Genomic DNA, 19,910 nt, shown 5'->3' with positions numbered 1-19,910 from the left:
TGTCTGCGCATTATGCCCTGAATATATTCTACCACGCCCAAAAATCTGCTCCTTTTATTCTTTGTCCTCAACGCTCTCAGCGACCGGTTTTGATAGCCTTTAGCCACACCCTCATCCTACTCCTCCTCTGTTCCACGGGTGTAGTGTAGGTAAACCCAGGCCCTGCATGTCCCCAGGCAACCTCATTTGTTGACTTCTGTGATCAAAAAAGCCTTGCTTTCATTCATGTCAAAATCAGAAGCCTCCTCCCTAAGTTTGTTTTACTCACTGCTTTAGTTTTTTTCTGTTAGGTGACCTAAACTGGGATATGCTTAACCTGTTCAGGATACCACGGTTTACTGCCCCTTCTGGAGGATTTGGGTACCCATATAAAACAGGATACATTTTTTTCAAAAGTTGCTAATATTTGCATATAAAAAATATTATCGAATAGAAAACACTCTAACAATTCTAAATCCGTTTAGATTTTGTCTCTATGTAAAGCAGAAGTGTCAGGGCATGCATTCTCCCAAAATCTCTCTTGTAATGGAAAAAGTTGCCTCTGCTTTGACGTCATCATTAACGCACTTCCCAAAAGGCTACCGCTCTGGGAACAGTTTCTACGTGTTCAGCGTGAAGGCTGCCTTCTATGGGGCTTGTCAGTGTGTGAATCGCGCGCTCATGAGACGTTGAGCGTGCCGAAAGGTCTCGGTCACGCCAAAAAAACAGTGCCCTGAAAGCGCGCTCTGTACATTTTCTCTCTTTCCCTCAGGATCGATTAAAAGACGTGTGTGTTTCGCCTCGTCCTCACAATTGCTGTAGACCTTTATAACATGTTAAAGCTTAATTATGAACATAGTTTGACAAGTTCACTCAACATATTATATATACTTTCGACGTTTTGGTGCGCAATCACTTCAATTTTGTGTAAATTTAGACCGAAATGTGGGTATTTTGAGAACCGAAATACTTGAACGATGAGTAATTGTAAACAGAGATTTATGGATATATATAGCATATTATTGAAAAAAAAATGAATGTACTGTGTAACATGTTATATTACTGTCATCTGATGAAGATTTCAAAAGGTTAGTGAAATGATTTTTCTTTTATTTGCATATTTGCATATTTTTTCCTACTTGGCTATGCTAATGAGCTATGTCTGCGGTGGTGGTTTGACATAAATATGTGCTATGTTTTCGCCGTAAAACATTTTAGAAATCTGACTTGCTGGCTAGATAAACAACTTGTTTATCTTTCATTTGAGCTATTTTACTTGTTAATGTGTGGAGGTTAAATATTTTTAGGAATATTTTTGCGCATTGTGCGTTATGGTAATGAGCTTGAGCTGTAGTCACGCTACCAGCAGAGGAATAAAACTCCCTAAAAGGTTTTAACACCCCGGCAGTCCTACAATCTAAGCTAGATGCCCTCAATCTCATACAAATCATCAAGGAACCGACCAGGTACAACCCTAACTCTGTAAGCAAGGGCACCCTCATAGACGTCATCCTGACCAACTGGCCCTCCAAATACACCTCCGCTGTCTTCAATCAGGATCTCAGCGATCACTGCCTCATTGCCTGTATCCGCTATGGGTCCGCGGTCAAATGACCACCCCTCATCACTGTCAAACGCTCCCTAAAACACTTCTGCGAGCAGGCCTTTCTAATCGACCTGGCCCGGGTATCCTGGAAGGATATTGACCTCATCCCGTCAGTTGAGGATGCCTGGTCATTCTTTAAAAGCAACTTCCTCACCATCTTAGATAAGCATGCTCCGTTAAAAAAATGCAGATCTAAGAACATATATAGCCCTTGGTTCACTCCAGACCTGACTGCCCTCGACCAGCGCAAAAACATCCTGTGGTGGACTGCAATAGCATCGACTAGTCCCCTTGATTAGCAACTTTTCAGGGAAGTCAGGAACCAATACACGCAGTCAGTCAGGAAAGCAAAGGCCAGCTTTTTCAAGCAGAAATTTGCATCCTGTAGCTCCAACTCCAAAAAGTTCTGGGACACTGTAAAGTCCATGGAGAACAAGAGAACCTCCTCCCAGCAGCCCACTGCACTGAGGCTAGGTAACACGGTCACAACCGATAAATTCATGATAATTGAAAACTTCAACAAGCATTTCTCAACGGCTGGCCATGCCTTCCTCCTGGCTACTCCAACCTCATCTAACAGCTCCGCCCCCCCCCCCCCCCCCCGCAGCTACTTGCCCAAGCCTCCCCAGCTTCTCCTTTACCCAAATCCAGATAGCAGATGTTCTGAATGAGCTGAAAAACCTGGACCCATACAAATCAGCTGGGCTTGACAATCTGGACCCTCTATTTTTGTCGCAAACCCTATTACCAGCCTGTTCAACCTTTCGTGTCGTCTGAAATCCCCAAAGATTGGAAAGCTGCCGCGGTCATCCCACTCTTCAAAGGGGAAGACACCGTGGACCCAAACTGTTACAGACCTATATCCATCCTTCCCTGCCTATCTAAGGTCTTCAAAAGCCAAGTCAACAAACAGATCACTGACCATCTCGAATCCCACCGTACCTTCTCCGCTGTGCAATCTGGTTTCCGAGCCGGTCACGGGTGCACCTCAGCCACGCTCAAGGTACTAAATGATATCATAACCGCCATCGATAAAAGACAGTACTGTGCAGCCGTCTTCATCGACCTGGCCAAGGCTTTCGACACCGTCAATCACCAGACTCAGTAGCCTCGGTTTTTTTAATGACTGCAGACAGAGTTCAGTGTTAAATCGGAGGGCATATTGTCCGGTCCTCTGGCAGTCTCTATGGGGGTGCCACAGGGTTCATTTCTCGGGCCGACTCTTTTCTCTGTATATATCAATGATGTTGCTCTTGCTGCGGGCGATTCACTGATCCACCTCTACGCAGATGACACCATTCTGTATACTTCTGGCCCTTCCTTGGACACTGTGCTATCCAACCTCCAAACGAGCTTCAATGCCATACAACACTCCTTCCGTGGCCTCAACTGCTCTTAAACGCTAGTAAAACCAAATGCATGCGTTCGCTGCCTGCACCCGCACGCCCGACTAGCATCACCACCCTGGATGGTTCAGACCTAGAATATGTGGACATCTATAAGTACCTAGGTGTCTGGCTAGACTGTAAACTCTCCTTCCAGACTCATATCAAACATGTCCAATCGAAAATAAAATCTAGAGTCGGCTTTCTATTTTGCAAAAAAGCCTCTTTCACTCATGCCGCCAAACTTACCCCAGTAAAACTGACTATCCTACCGATCCTCGACTTCGGCGATGTCATCTACAAAATTGCTTCCAATACTCTACTCAGTAAACTGGATGCAGTTTATCACAGTGCCATCCGTTTTGTTACTAAAGCACCTTATACCACCCACCACTACGACCTGTATGCTCTCTGTAGGCCCTCGCTACATATTCGTCACCAGACCCACTGGCTCCAGGTCATCTACAAGTCCATGGTAGGTAAAGCTCCGCCTTATCTCAGTTCACTGGTCACGATGGCAACACCCACCCATAGCACGCGCTCCAGCAGGTGTATCTCACTGATCATCCCTAAAGCCAACACCTCATTTGACCGCCTTTCCTTCCAGTTCTCTGCTGCCTGTGACTGGAACAAATTGCAAAAATCACTGAAGTTGGAGACTTTTATCTCCCTCACCAACTTCAAACATCTGCTGTCTGAGCAGCTAACCGATTGCTGCAGCTACATAGTCCATCGGTAAATAGCCCACCCAATTTCACCTACCTCATCCCCATACTGTTTTTATTTATTTACTTTTCTGCTCTTTTGCACACCAGTATCTCTACCTGCACATGACCATCTGATCATTTTTCACTCCAGTGTTAATCTGCTAAATTGTAATTATTTGCCTACCTCCTCGTCTTTTGCACACAATGTATGCATATAGATGCTTTCCTGCAAAGGGTACAGGACGACTGCACCGTATTGAGGGGAGGATGGATGGGGACATGTATCGCGGGATCTTGGCCAACAACCTCCTTCACTCAGTAAGAGCATTGAAGATGGGTCGTGGCTGGGTCTTCCAGCATGACAACGACCCAAAACACACAGCCAGGGCAACTAAGGAGTGGCTCCGTATGAAGCATCTCAAGGTCCTGGAGTGGCCTAGCCAGTCTCCAGACCTGAACCCAATAGAAAATCTTTGGAGGGAGCAGAAAGTCAGTATTGCCCAGCGACAGCCCCGAAACCTGAAGGATCTGGAGAAGGTCTGTATGGAGGAGTGGGCCAAAATCCCTGCTGCAGTGTGTGCAAACCTGGTCAAGAACTACAGGAAATGTAAGATCTCTGTAATTGCAAACAAAGGTTTCTGTACCAAATATTAAGTTCTGCTTTTCTGATGTATCAAATACTTATGTCATGCAATGTGATTTTCTGCAAATGAATTACTTAAAAATCATACAATGTGATTTTCTGGATTTTTGTTTTAGATTCCATCTCTCACAGTTGAAGTGTACCTATGATAAAGTCCCACAGTGGAAATTGGAGTATCTGTCTATAGGACCACTTTAAGCCGTACACTCCACAGATCTGGGCTTTACGGGAAGAATGGCCAGAAAAAAGCCATTGTTTAAAGAAAAAACTAAGCAAACACATTTGGTGTTCACCAAAAGGCATGTGGGAGAATCCCCAAACATATGGAAGAATGTACGCTGGTCAGATGAGACTAAAATTGAGCAAACCCAACACCTCTCATAACCCTGAGAATACTATCCCCACAGTGAAGCATGGTCAGGCTTAAGCTACGAACAGTGATCATGAGACCCGTTGTCGTGCCATTCATCCACCTCCATCACCTCATGTTTCAATATGATAATGCAGATCCCCATGTCGCAAGGATCTGTACACAATTCCTGGAAGCTGAAAATGTCCCAGTTCTTCCAGGGCCAGGGACTCACCAGACATGTCACCCATTGAGAATGTTTGGGATGCTCTGGATTGACATCTACAACAACGTGTTCCAGTTCGCACAGCCATTGAAGAGGAGTGGGACAACATTCCACAGGCCGCGTTAAACATCCTGATCAACTCTTTGAGAAGGAGATGTGTCACACTGTTGTGAGGAAATGGTTGTCACACCAGATACTTACTGGCATTCTGATCCACGCCCATACTTATTTTTTTTAAGGATTCTGTGACCAACATCTGTATTACCAGGCATGTGGCATCCATAGATTAGGGCCAAATGCATTTATTTCAATTGACTGATTTCCTTATATGAACTGTGACTCTGTAAAAGCATAGCTATTGTTGCATGTTGCATTTACATTTTCGTTGAGTGGTAAATAAGAATGTGTTATTCATTTGACCAGACGCGGTAAAATAATGGTAACGTAAAGATAAATTACAATAACATAGTTTGGAAAGCCACTCCATTGTTAGCTGGCCCAGGACTTACCTAGCATAACCAGTGGTTATGGGACAGAGGTAAAAGCAGAGGTCAATAGGAAAGTGAAAACTTTGGATGGAAAGTACAGAGAAAATTGTTTGCAATGAAGCTGAAGGATGGGTATGGAGACATACAACCCATAGATGGCGCTGTGGACAGTGCATAGCTGAAAAGAAGAGGGGAAACAAGTTATAAACTTGTCAAAAAGGTTTTGCTGTTTATCGCCTAAAATATATTATATATATATATATGTTGTTTTACGTTTTGTGCTTTGTGCACTATCTTCCTTATTAGTGGTTTTTGCTTGCACCTGTTGCCTTGCACCTGTTGGCTTGCACCTGTTGACTTGCACCTGTTGGCTTGCACCTGTTGACTTGCACCTGTTGGCTTGCACTTGTTGACTTGCACCTGTTGACTTGCACCTCTTGGCTTGCACCTGTTGACTTGCACCTGTTGGCTTGCACCTGTTGGCGTGCACCTGTTGACTTGCACCTGTTGGCTTGCACCTGTTGACTTGCACCTGTTGGCTTGCACCTGTTGGCTTGCACCTGTTGGCTTGCACCTGTTGACTTGCACCTGTTGACTTGCACCTGTTGACTTGCACCTGTTGGCTTGCACCTGTTGGCTTGCACCTGTTGGCTTGCACCTGTTGACTTGCACCTGTTGACTTGCACCTGTTGGCTTGCACCTGTTGGCTTGCAGATGTGATGCTGGCCGATACAGTAATCAATAGTCTGATCTGCAGTCAGAAAACGAAGAGTTTGTTTGACCTTGAAAGAGTAGGTGGAACGACTCTAGGTGTGTGTGTGTGTGTGTGTGTGTGTGTGTGTGTGTGTGTGTGTGTGTGTGTGTGTGTGTGTGTGTGTGTGTGTGTGTGTGTGTGTGTGAATAAGTTGACAAAACATAGCTAGCATAGGAGGGAGTTAGAAGAAGGACACAAGTTATGGCAGACGGGACGTTGCCACAGGGCTTGGATGTGAGGTGGCTGTGGTTGCGAGATATGCTTGCATACTGAGTTTAGTTCAGCAGGAACAACAAAGAAGACTCCCTTTGCAAGGCTGGGGGGGGAAGGTTATTGCGTTGGTGGGTTTGGGGACTGTGTCAACTTGCAGGTTTGAAGACCATCTCCAGCCTCAGGCAGATCATACAACCAGGGGGTTAGAGTACCTGGGGTACGAGATACATACAACCAGGGGGTTAGAGTACCTGGGGTACGAGATACATACATCCAGGGGGTTAGAGTACCTGGGGTACGAGATACATACAACCAGGGGGTTAGAGTACCTGGGGTACGAGATACATACAACCAGGGGGTTAGAGTACCTGGGGTACGAGATACATACAACCACGGGGTTAGAGTTCCTGGGGTACGAGATACATACAACCAGGGGGTTAGAGTACCTGGGGTACGAGATACATACAAACAGGGGGTTAGAGTACCTGGGGTACGAGATACATACAACCAGGGGGTTAGAGTACCTGGGGTACGAGATACATACAACCAGGGTGAAGGGAATAGGATTAGTTATTTTGGTACCTCTTGGCATATTTACAATTGATGTGAACACTGAAACGTTAATAACTCAATGTGCACTGTCCTTAAATTCAAATTAATTCCCTGTATGAATGAAGATGTTATCAAGCAAACGTTTCCCTTGGGAAGGTAAAGAGAATGTGATGATGCCTGTGTTATTTGAGCTCATTATCAGATGTGTATTCACACCACTTGAATATTTTCCCACATTTTGTTGTGTTACAGCCTAGATTTAAAATGTATTAATACATTGAGACTTTGTGTCAAGGTTTTACACAAAAAAAACACAAAAAATGGGCAAAGTGGAGTAATGTTTTAAACATTTGTGACCCGATTCAGGAAACTAGGTGTATGTCGCAAGTCACAACTTCACAGGGGAGCCATTGAAAGATCTGCAACTACAGAACATGTTTGGTTGAGGTTATTGCTGCCAAAGGAGGGTCAACCAGTTGTTAAAATCAAGGGTTCACATATTGTTTTTCCCACCCTGCGCTGTGAATATTCAGACGGTGTGTTTTATAAAAACATGAACACGTATATTTGAATGTGTTTTATTAGTTTCGGCAGACTGTGTTTGTCTATTGTTGTGACTTAGATGAAGATCGGATCAAATTTCACGACCGATTTATGCAGAAATCCAGGTAGTTCCACAGGGCATAATGTTTCTTGTCGTTGTACATGGACATATTATTACATTCACATATTACTTTCACATTCATTCATGTTTTCTTCTTTTTTATCATACCAGAATATTTGTATATATGCTTTATCATACTTTTATTGTGCACTAGATCAATTAATATGTCCGCTTTTTGTTTACCCATCTACCAGTAGGTTCCCTTCTTTGCGAGGCATTGGAAAACCTCCCTGGTCTGTGTGGTTGAATCCGTGTTTGAAGTTCACTTCTCAACTGAGGACCTTATACTTATTGCCTCAAGACATTTCAGCTTTTCATTTTTTATTAATTCGTAAAACTTTCTACAATAAAAGAATTCCCCTTTTGACATTATGGGGTTATTGTGTGTGTGAGACACAATCATTAGGGGTTATTGTGTGTGTGAGACACAATCATTATGGGTTACTGTGTGTGTGAGACACAATCATTAGGGGTTATTGTGTGTGTGAGACACAATCATTATGGGTTATTGTGTGTGTGAGACACAATCATTAGGGGTTATTGTGTGTGTGAGACACAATCATTATGGGGTTACTGTGTGTGTGAGACACAATCATTATGGGTTATTGTGTGTGTGAGACACAATCATTATGGGTTATTGTGTGTGTGAGACACAATCATTAGGGGTTATTGTGTGTGTGAGACACAATCATTATGGGTTATTGTGTGTGTGAGACACAATCATTATGGGTTACTGTGTGTGTGAGAGACACAATCATTATGGGGTTATTGTGTGTGTGAGACACAATCATTATGGGGTTATTGTGTGTGTGAGACACACAATCATTATGGGGTTATTGTGTGTGTGAGACACAATCATTATGGGGTTATTGTGTGTGTGAGACACAATCATTATGGGGTTATTGTGTGTGTGAGACACAATCATTATGGGTTACTGTGTGTGTGAGACACAATCATTATGGGGTTATTGTGTGTGTGAGACACAATCATTATGGGTTATTGTGTGTGTGAGACACAATCATTATGGGCTACTGTGTGTGTAAGACACAATCATTATGGGGTTATTGTGTGTGTGAGACACAATCATTATGGGGTTATTGTGTGTGTGAGACACAATCATTATGGGTTACTGTGTGTGTGAGACACAATCATTATGGGTTACTGTGTGTGTGAGACACAATCATTATGGGGTTATTGTGTGTGTGAGACACAATCATTATGGGGTTATTGTGTGTGTGAGACACAATCATTATGGGGTTATTGTGTGTGTGAGACACAATCATTATGGGTTACTGTGTGTGTGAGACACAATCATTATGGGGTTATTGTGTGTGTGAGACACAATCATTATGGGGTTATTGTGTGTGTGAGACACAATCATTATGGGTTATTGTGTGTGTGAGACACAATCATTATGGGTTACTGTGTGTGTGAGACACAATCATTATGGGTTACTGTGTGTGTGAGACACAATCATTATGGGGTTATTGTGTGTGTGAGACACAATCATTATGGGTTATTGTGTGTGTGTGTGTGTGACACAATCATTATGGGTTATTGTGTGTGAGACACAATCATTATGGGTTGTTGTGTGTGTGAGACACAATCATTAGGGGTTATTGTGTGTGTGAGACACAATCATTATGGGGTTATTGTGTGTGTGAGACACAATCATTATGGGGTTATTGTGTGTGTGAGACACAATCATTATGGGTTATTGTGTGTGTGAGATACAATCATTATGGGGTTATTGTGTGTGTGAGACACAATCATTATGGGTTGTTGTGTGTGTGTGAGACACAATCATTAGGGGTTATTGTGTGTGAGACACAAAATCTCAGGCTGTAATACAACAACAATTTGGAAAAAGTCAAGGGGTGTAAATAATTTCTGAAGACACTGTATTTTCAAGCATGCTGGTGGCTGCATCTTGTTATGGCTATGCTTGTCACTGGCAAGGACTAGAGAGTTTTTGGGGATAAAAAGAATCAGAGTAAAGCCAAACACAGGCAAAATCCTAGAGGAAAACCTGGTTTGATTTGCTTTCCAACAGACACTGGGAGACAAATGCATCTTTCAGCAGGACAATAACCTAAAACAGAAGGTCAAATATACACTGTAGTTGCTTAACAAGATGACATTGAATGTTCCCGATTGGCCTGGTTATAGTTTTGACTTAAATTGTCTTGAAAATCTATGGCAAGACTTGAAAAAGTCTGTCTAGATCCACAACCAGCTTGGCAGATCTAGAATCATTTAAAAAACAATAATGTGCAAATATTGTAGAATCCAGGTGTGCAAATCTGTAAAATCCAGGTGTCTAGTCTGTAACACAACAAAATGTGGAGTAATAATTAAATGGGGGTATGAATACTTTCTGAAGGCACTGTACACAAAGTACACATTTAACTGAACTATTAGCTAGGTATAAGTGTCATAATAATCTAGCTAGCCAGATAATTTAACAGGCAAAAATGACCTAAAACTAATTCAATTTAATGTAGATGGCATTTCTTTGTAGTTATCTAGCTAGCTAACTAGAGTGGGTGTTTTAGACAGTTAAAATTAACACAGTATGTCTTTGTTAAGGTATCAAGATAATATGTTGTAGTCAGGCAAAATATGAGATGTGAAATGAGAAACATTTGAATCCAAAGTCAAATTTTTTAATTTCTCTTGCTTCAACTCAAATAATGCTATTGATTTCAATACATTGTACATCATTTTTTTTATGTGGTTGCGTCATATTTTCTGTTCATATATTCAGTTTAATGTTGCATTGATGCATGGGGGCGGCAGGTAGCCTAGGGGTTAAAGCTTGGGCCAGTAACTGAAGGGTTGCTAGATCTGGTCAGCCGAGCTGACAAGGTAAAACATTGGTCGTTCTGACCCTGAACAAGGCAGTTAACCCGCTGTTCCCCTGAACAAGGCAGTTAACCCACTGTTCCCCTGAACAAGGCAGTTAACCCGCTGTTCCCCTGAACAAGGCAGTTAGCCCACTGTTCCCCTGAACAAGGCAGTTAACCCACTGTTCCCCTGAACAAGGCAGTTAACCCACTGTTCCCCTGAACAAGGCAGTTAACCCGCTGTTCCCCTGAACAAGGCAGTTAACCCGCTGTTCCCCTGAACAAGGCAGTTAACCCGCTGTTCCCCTGAACAAGGCAGTTAACCCGCTGTTCCCCTGAACAAGGCAGTTAACCCGCTGTTCCCCTGAACAAGGCAGTTAACCCGCTGTTCCCCTGAACAAGGCAGTTAACCCGCTGTTCCCCTGAACAAGGCAGTTAACCCGCTGTTCCCCTGAACAAGGCAGTTAACCCGCTGTTCCCCTGAACAAAGCAGTTAACCCGCTGTTCCCCTGAACAAGGCAGTTAACCCGCTGTTCCTAGGCTGTTATTGTAAATAACAATTTGTTCTTAACTGACTTGCCTTGTTAAATAAAGGTTAAATAAAAAAAATGCTTAAAATTATGTAAAAAAAATGTATGTGTCCTGCGTGCTCTGTTTCGCATAGTGCTCCGATTTGTGTACTCAGTACATGGTAATATTAATTTAGATAGAAAACCATACTAGCTCTTCTGCCAACCCGGCAGCAGTCAGTGTTTTCAATGTCACTTCCTTGTCTAATGATTCACTCACCTCAGTGTTCTGCTGCTCAACAGCATGAACATGTCTATTTTTATTTCGTTGGAATGTTGTTGGAATTTTCTCTGATCTCATTCAAGGAAAGGAAGAGGAGAAGGAAGAGTAGAAGGAGAAAAAGAAGGAAGAGGAGATAGAGAAGGAAGGGGGTAGCACTCCAGTAGGAGAGTCCATGACCCTTCCTCATCGCTATGATAATTAACCACCTAGATGCTTCTTCTGACATTCTCTCTTTCATCAGCACAATCCTCTGGCATTCTAGCTTCAGGTGGCCCTTCCAATTAATATACTAAGGCTAAGTCTCAATTTCAATTTCTCACTCCCCCTACTGCTTCAGGTCCATAACTACACTAGGGCTGAGTTCCAATTCCCCCTTTCTCACTCCCCCTCCTGCTTCAGGCCCCTAACTACACTAAGGCTGAGTTCCAATTCCCCCTTTCTCACTGCCCCTCCTGCTTCAGGTCCATAACTACACTAGGGCTGAGTTCCAATTCCCCCTTTCTCACTCCACCTCCTGCTTCAGGTCCATAACTACACTAGGGCTGAGTTCCAATTCCCCCTTTCTCACTCCCCCTCCTGCTTCAGGTCCATAACTACACTAAGGCTGAGTTCCAATTCCCCCTTTCTCACTCCCCCTCCTGCTTCAGGTCCATAACTACACTAAGGCTGAGTTCCAATTCCCCCTTTCTCACTCCCCCTCCTGCTTCAGGTCCATAACTACACTAGGGCTGAGTTCCAATTCCTCTTTTCTCTGTACCGTTAAATGATTTAGAATGGGGTAAGCATGGGGTTTGCAGTTGTTTCCACCATATGTTACGGGCGTTCCATTAAAATGTGCACTCCTCCTCATGCATTTAAAAGGACTGTATTGGAAAGGGAAAGGGTGTTTCCACTAGGCTATATTCCTTACATCATTCCATTCCTTTTAAATGTATGAGGGGGAGTGAGTAAGTGGAAACTAAGATAAAAAGTGAATTGACAATAACTACCTGTTCAGAGTGAGGCTGTGAAACCTCTGATTAACTATAACTACCTGTTCAGAGTGAGGCTGTGAATCCTCTGATTAACTATAACTACCTATTCAGAGTGAGGCTGTGAATCCTCTGATTAACTATAATTACCTGTTCAGAGTGAGGCTGTGAATCCTCTGATTAACTATAATTACCTGTTCAGAGTGAGGCTGTGAATCCTCTGATTAACTATAACTACCTGTTCAGAGTGAGGCTGTGAATCCTCTGATTGACTATAACTACCTGTTCAGAGTGAGGCTGTGAATCCTCTGATTGACTATAATTACCTGTTCAGAGTGAGGCTGTGAATCCTCTGATTAACTATAACTACCTGTTCAGAGTGAGGCTGTGAATCGTCTGTCTGGACGAGAAATAATCCATGGAACGGATGACTACCTTCACACAGCTTGACAACTCCAATTTGAAACAACAGAGCCTCTGTTGAATTCAGTTATCCTGGTGACATTGGAATCTACAGAGGCAATGTCAACTTCAGTTATCCTGGTGACATTGCAATTATTCATTGCAATAATTTGTTCATATAAACTCAGCAAAAAAAACCCTCTCTTTTTCAGGACCCTGTCTTTCAAAGATAATTCGTAAAAATCCAAATAACTTCACAGATCTTCATTGTAAAGGGTTTAAACACTCTTTCCCATGGAACCATAAACAATTAATGAACATGCACCTGCGGAACGGTCGTTAAGACACTAACAGCTTACAGACGGTAGGCAATTAAGGTCACATTTGTGAAAGATTTGGACTTTCTACTGACTCTGAAAAAGACCAAAAGAAAGATGCCCAGGGTCCCTGTTCATCTGCGTGAATGTGCTTTCGGCATGCTGCAAGGAGGCATGAGGACTGCAAATGTGGCCAGGGCAATAAATTGCAATGTTCGTATTGTGAGATGCCTAAGACAGCACTACAGGGAGACAGGACGGACAGCTGATCGTCCTCGCAGTGGCAGACCACGTGTAACAGCACCTACACAGGATCGGTACATCCGAACATCACACCTGCGGGACAGTGATAATAACAACAACTGCCTGAGTTACACCAGGAAGACACAATCCCTCCATCAGTGCTCAGACTGTCCACAATAGGCTGAGAGAGGCTGTCCTGAGGGCTTGTAGGCCTGTCCTAAGGCAGGTCCTTACCAGTCATCACCGGCAACAATGTCGCCTATGGGCACAAGCCCACCGTCACTGGACAAGACAGGACTGGCAAAAAGTACTCTTCATTGACAAGGCCGGGTTTTGTCTCACCAAGGGTGATGGTCAGATTCGCATTTATCGTCGATGGAAAGAGCGTTACCCCGAGGCCTGTACTCTGGAGCGTCATTGGTCCTTCTGTAGCTCAGTTGGTAGCTCAGTTGGTAGAGCATGGCGCTTGTAACGCCAGGGTAGTGGGTTCAATCCCCAGGACCACCCATACGTAGAATGTATGCACACATGACTGTAAGTCGCTTTGGATAAAAGCGTCTGCTAAATGGCATATATTATATTATTATTATGATTGATTTGGAGGTGGCGTGTCCATCATGGTCTGGGGCGGTGTGTCACAGCTTCATCGGACTGAGCTTGTAGTCATTGCTGGTAATCTCAACACTGTGCGTTACAGGGAAGAGATCCTCCTCCCTCATGTGGTACCCTTCCTGCAGGCTTATCCTCACATTACCCTCCAGCAGGACAATGCCACCAGCCATACTGCTCGTTCTGTGTGTGATTTCCTCCAAGGCAGGGATGTCAGTGTTCTGCCATGGTCCCGGATAGCCCGGATCGCAATCCCATTGAACACGTCTGGGACCTGTTGGATAAGAGGGTGAGGGCTAGGGCCATTCCCCCCAGAAATGTATGGAACTTGCAGGTGCCTTGGTGGAAGAGTGGGGTAAGATCTCACAGCAATAACTTGGAAATCTGGTGCAGTCCACGAGGAGGAGATGCGTTCCAGTACTTAACCACTTGCTCCTACCTGGCACGCAGGCGTCCCATCTAGAGCTCTGGAAATGCAAATGCACTACGCTAAATGCTAATAGTATTAGTTAAAACTCAAACGTTCATTAAAATACACATGCAGGGTATTGAATTAAAGCTACACTCATTGTGAATCCAGGCAACAAGTCAGATTTTTAAAATGCTTTTCGGCGAAAGCATGAGAAGCTATTATCTGATAGCATGTAACACCACAAAAGACCCGCAGGGGACGTAAACAAAATAATTAGCATATTCGGCGCTACACAAACCGCACAATAAAATATAAAACATTCATTACCTTTGACCATCTTCTTTGTTGGCACTCCTAGATGCCCCATAATCACTATTGGGTCTTTTTTTTCGATTAAATCGGTCCATATATAGCCTAGATATCGTTCTATGTAGACTGTATGATAAACGAAAAAAAAGAGCGTTTCATAACGTAACGTCATTTTTTAAAATTCAAAAAGTCGACGATAAACTTTCACAAAACACTTCAAAATACTTTTGTAATGCAACTTTAGGTATTAGTACACGTTAATAAGCGATAAAATTCATCAGGAGGCGATGTAACTTCTATAGTGTCGTCTGGAAAAAGCATGGCCGAGAGAGCTCGACCAAAACATCCGGTCGGAGAACGGAGGGAAGGAGTTCCCTTGAACCGGTTAGACCAAGAATCAATTGCGAATCAAATGACAAGACTCTAGACAACGTGTGGTAGCTGTAGGCGCTGAAACTTTGGTCTCATGTAATTCGGTTCACTTTGAACAATTCCTGGAAGTAAGCGCAAGGATATTTATTTCCATTTTCAGTGATCAGGTTTTCCTGCGCTATTCGATGAAACTCACGCTCTGTTAAATCACAGCCGTGATTTAACCCGTTTTAGAAACGTCAGTGTGTTTGCTATCCACACATACTAATCATATGTATATACTATATTCCTGGCATGAGTAGCAGGGCGCTGAAATGTTGCGCGATTTTTAAAAGAATGTTCGAAAAAGTAGAGGGTCGACTTAACAGGTTAATGCAGCTGGTGGCTACAACAGATACTGACTGTTACTTTTGATTTTGACCCACCTTTGTTCAGGGAAACAATATTCCATTTATGTTAGTCATATGTCTGTGGAACTTGTTCAGTTTATGTCTCTGTTGTTGAATCTTGTTTTGTTCATACAAATATTTGCACATGTTAAGTATGCTGAAAATAATCTCAGTTGACAGTGAGAGGACTTTTATTTTTTCGCTGAGTTAATCAACATATCTCATGTGGTGATATACAATGGCTGGGAAACATTTGACACTGTCCTTTTCAATATAAATTTGTTAAAAACACCAAACTGTGGTGCAGTTTAAGATTTGTCCCAGTCTACTAGGAAGGAGAGCGGACTGCTGATTCAGTCTCAAAGTGAAACTGTGACAAATCTGCCCATTGTATGTCATAGTCCCATCTAGCTACAGCAGTGTAGCTCTGTCCACTGCTGAGGTAATAAATGAGTGGTTCTGATTGATGTGCTGGTAAGATTTTAGCACACAAAAACAAACGAAATGGAGAGCAAAGAGAAAGAGAAACACAAAATCTACAACCAGAATTAATATCCTTGAGTATAGCAGGCTAGCTTCCTCTCCCTGAGTATCGCAGGCAAGCTTCTTCTGCTTCTTCCTGAGTATAGCAGGCTGACTTAATTTGCTGCTGCCTGAGTATTGCAGGTTAGCTTCTTCTGCTCCTCTTTGAGTGTAGCAGGCTAGCTTCTTCAAATGCAGCCTGAGTATTGCAGGCTAGCTTCTTCTGTTCCTGCCTGAGTATAGCAGGCTAGCTTCTTCTGCTGCTGCGTGAGTATAGCAGGCTAGCTTCTTCTGTTCCTGCCTGAGTATAGCAGGCTAGCTTCATCTGCTCCTGTCTGAGTATAGCAGGCTAGCTTCTTCTGCTCCTGCCTGAGCACAGCAGACTAGCTTCATCTGCTCCTGCCTGAGTATAGCAGGCTAGCTTCGTCTGCCGCTGAGTGAGTATAGCAGGCTAGCTTCTTCTGCTCCTGCCTGAGCATAGCAGGCTAGCTTCTTCTGCTCTTGCCTGAGCATAGCAGCCTAGCTTCTACTGATGCTGCCTGAGCATAGCAGCCTAGCTTCTACTGATGCTGCCTGAGCATAGCAGGCTAGCTTCTACTGCTGCTGCTGCCTGAGCATAGCAGGCTAGCTTCTTCTGCTCTTGCCTGAGCATAGCAGCCTAGCTTCTACTGATGCTACCTGAGCATAGCAGGCTAGCTTCTACTGCTGCTGCCTGAGCATAGCATGCTAGCTTCTACTGCTGCTGCCTGCTGCTGCCTATTCAGCATAACTGCTTCAAAAAGCCTAAACTTTTCACTGTAAGCAAAGGACAGAGAGTAACAGAGAGAGGGGGAGAGAGAGACAGAGAATGACAGAGAGAGGAAGAGACAGAGGGAGAGAGAGTCCTCCAACCATTGCCATCTCCATTTCGCAGCAGGCTGAGCAGCAGTCGTGGAGGTAGGTAGCTGGCTGCTGTGCCCGACTGCCCAGGCTCCTGTCCCCCACACCCAGCCTCTCCTTTATCTCTTTCCTCTCTTTCTCCTCTCCTCCTGTCGGACAGATTAATGGTGCCCATCCCTCCATCCTAGGGCCTGCTCGTCTGGTCGAAAAGCTGCCTGATGGGCTGATGATGAGCAGTAAGTCTCATCCAGACAGGCCCACCCATCTCTCTCTTGGTCTATCCATCACTTTTCTCTCTCTGCGCTCTTTCTCACCCGTTGTCTCTTTCCTTTATCTCTTTGTCTCCCTGTCTCTCTCTCATCACCTCTCTCCCCTCTCTCTCTCTCTCTATCTATCTATCTATCTATCTATCTATCTATCTATCTATCTATCTATCTATCTATCTATCTATCTATCTATCTATCTATCTATCTATCTATCTATCTATCTATCTATCTATCTATCTATCTATCTATCTATCTATCTACTGTACCTGTCTATCTGATTCAATTCAAGGGGCTTTATTTTCATGGGAAACATATGTTAACATTGCCAAAGCAAGTAAAGTAGATAATACACAAAAGTTAAATTAACAATAAAAATGAACAGTAAGTTCCAAAAGAATAAAGATATTACAATGTCATATTATGTAGATATATAGAGTTGTTACAATGTGAACCTGTTTGGAGTACAACAGTGAAATTGAATAAACACAAATATGGGTTGTATTTACAATGGTGTTACAGACCTTCTCCAGATTCTTCAGGTTTCGGGGCTGTCGCTGGGCAATACGGACTTTCAGCTCACGCCAAAGATTTTCTATTGGGTTCAGGTCTGGAGACTGGCTAGGCCACTCCAGGACCTTGAGTTGCATTGTACGGAGCCACTCCTTAGTTGCCCTGGCTGTGTGTTTCGGGTCGTTGTCATGCTGAAAGACCCAGCCACGACCCATCTTCAATGCTCTTAACTGGGCGAAGGAGGTTGTTTGCCAAGATCTCGCGATACATGGCCCCATCCATCCTCCCCTCAATACGGTGCATTCGTCCTGTCCCCTTTGCAGGAAAGCATTCCCAAAGAATGATGTTTCCACCTCCATGCCTCACGATTGGGATGGTGTTCTTGGGGTTGTACTCATCTTTCTTCTTCCTCCAAACACGGCGAGTGGATTTTACACCAAAAAGCTCTATTTTTGTCTCATCAGACCACATGACCTTCTCCCCTTCCTCCACTGGATCATCCAGATGGTCATTGGCAAACTTCAGACGCGCCTGGACATGCGCTGGCTTGAGCAGGGGGACCTTGCGTGCGCTGCAGGATTTTAATCCATGACGGCGTAATGTTTTATTAATGGTTTTCTTTGAGACTGTGGTCCCAGCTCTCTTCAGGTCATTGACCAGGTCCTGCCATGTAGTTCTGGGCTCAGCTTCCCTCAGCTTCCTCCTGATCATTGATGCCCCACGAGGTGAGATCTCGAGATCTTGCATGGAGCCCCAGACTGAGGGTGATTGACTGTCATCTTGAACTTCTTCAATTTTCTAATAATTGCGCCAACAGTTGTTGCCTTCTCACCAAGCTGCTTGCCTATTGTCCTGTAGCCTATCCCAGGCTTGTGCAGGTCTACAATTTTTTTCCTGATGTCCTTACACAGCTCTCTGGTCTTGGCCATTGTGGAGATGATGGAGTCTGTTTGATTGAGTGTGTGGACAGGTGTCTTATACAGGTAACAAGTTCAAACAGGTGCAGTTAACCATTTATAACTACGGGGCGCTATTTAAATTTTTGGATGAAAAACCTTCCCGTTTTAAACAAGATATTTTGTCACGACAAGATGCTCGACTATGCATTTGCTATCTAACTGAGAGTCTCATCATTGAAAACATCCGAAGTTCTTCAAAGGTAAATTATTTTATTTGAATGCTTTTCTTGTTTTTGTGAAAATGTTGCCTGCTGAATGCTAGGCCTAATGCTATGCTAGGCTATCAATACTCTTACACAAATGCTTGTGTAGCTTTGGTTGAAAAGCATATTTTGAAAATCTGAGATGACAGTGTTGTTAACAAAAGGCTAAGCTTGTGTTTCAATATATTTATTTCATTTCATTTGCAATTTGCATGAATAGGAAACGTTGCATTATGGTAATGAGCTTGAGGCTATGATTACGCTCCCGGATACGGGTTTGGAGTTGCAAGAAGTTAACCTATTATAACTAGGGGGCGCTATTTGAATTTTTGGATGAAAAACGTTCCCGTTTTAAACAAGATATTTTGTCACGAAAAGATGCTCGACTATGCATATAATTTACAGCTTTGGAAAGAAAACACTCTGTTTCCAAAACTGCAAAGATATTGTTTGTGAGTGCCACAGAACTGATGTTACAGAAAAAACCCAGATAAAAATCCAATCAGGAAGTGCCACATTTTTTGAAACCGCCTCATGGCAATGACTCCATATATGGCTGTGGAGGAGCTAGGAGTCAGCTTACATTTTCCACCTTTTTACCCAAGGTGTCTGCAGCATTGAGACGTATTTGTAGGCATATCATTGGAAGATTGACCATAAGAGACTACATCTACCAGGTGGTCGCTTGGTGTCCTCCGTCGCAATTATTGCGTAATCTCCAGCTGCAGTATTTTTCCGTTTGCCTCTGATGAGAAACCAACTGCCACGAATGATTTTTCATCGAATAGAATTGTGAAAAACACCTTGAGGATTGATTCTAAACAACGTTTGCCATGATTCTGTCGATATTATGGAGCTAATTTGGAAAAAAAGTTTGGCGTTGAAGTGACTGCATTTTCGTTTTTTTTTTTTGCCAAATGTGATGAACAAAACGAAGCTATTTCTCCTACACAAATAACATTTTTGGAAAAAATGAACATTTGCTATCTAACTGAGAGTCTCGTCATTGAAAACATCCCAAGTTCTTCAAAGGTAAATGATTTTAATGCTATGCTAGGCTATCTATACTCTTACACAAATGCTTATGTAGCTATGGTTGAAAAGCATATTTTGAAAGTTTGGAGTCGCAAGAAGGGATATCAAATGTTTTGTTTATTTTGATAGCGGAGAATGCCTTTCTTGCCTTGTCTCAGATCTTTCACAGCTTTGTGGAAGTTACCTGTGGTGCTGATGTTTAGACCAAGGTAGGTATAGTTTTGTGTGTGCTCTAGGGCAATGGTGTCTAGATGGAATTTGTATTTGAGGTCCTGGCAAATTGATATGTTATGGAACACCATTATGTT

The sequence above is a fragment of the Oncorhynchus gorbuscha genome, linkage group LG03, assembly GCF_021184085.1.
Source record: "Oncorhynchus gorbuscha isolate QuinsamMale2020 ecotype Even-year linkage group LG03, OgorEven_v1.0, whole genome shotgun sequence".
In the NCBI taxonomy this organism is placed as follows: domain Eukaryota; kingdom Metazoa; phylum Chordata; class Actinopteri; order Salmoniformes; family Salmonidae; genus Oncorhynchus; species Oncorhynchus gorbuscha.
The sequence above is the reverse complement of the archived record's forward strand: the minus strand, read 5'-3'. Positions refer to the sequence as shown.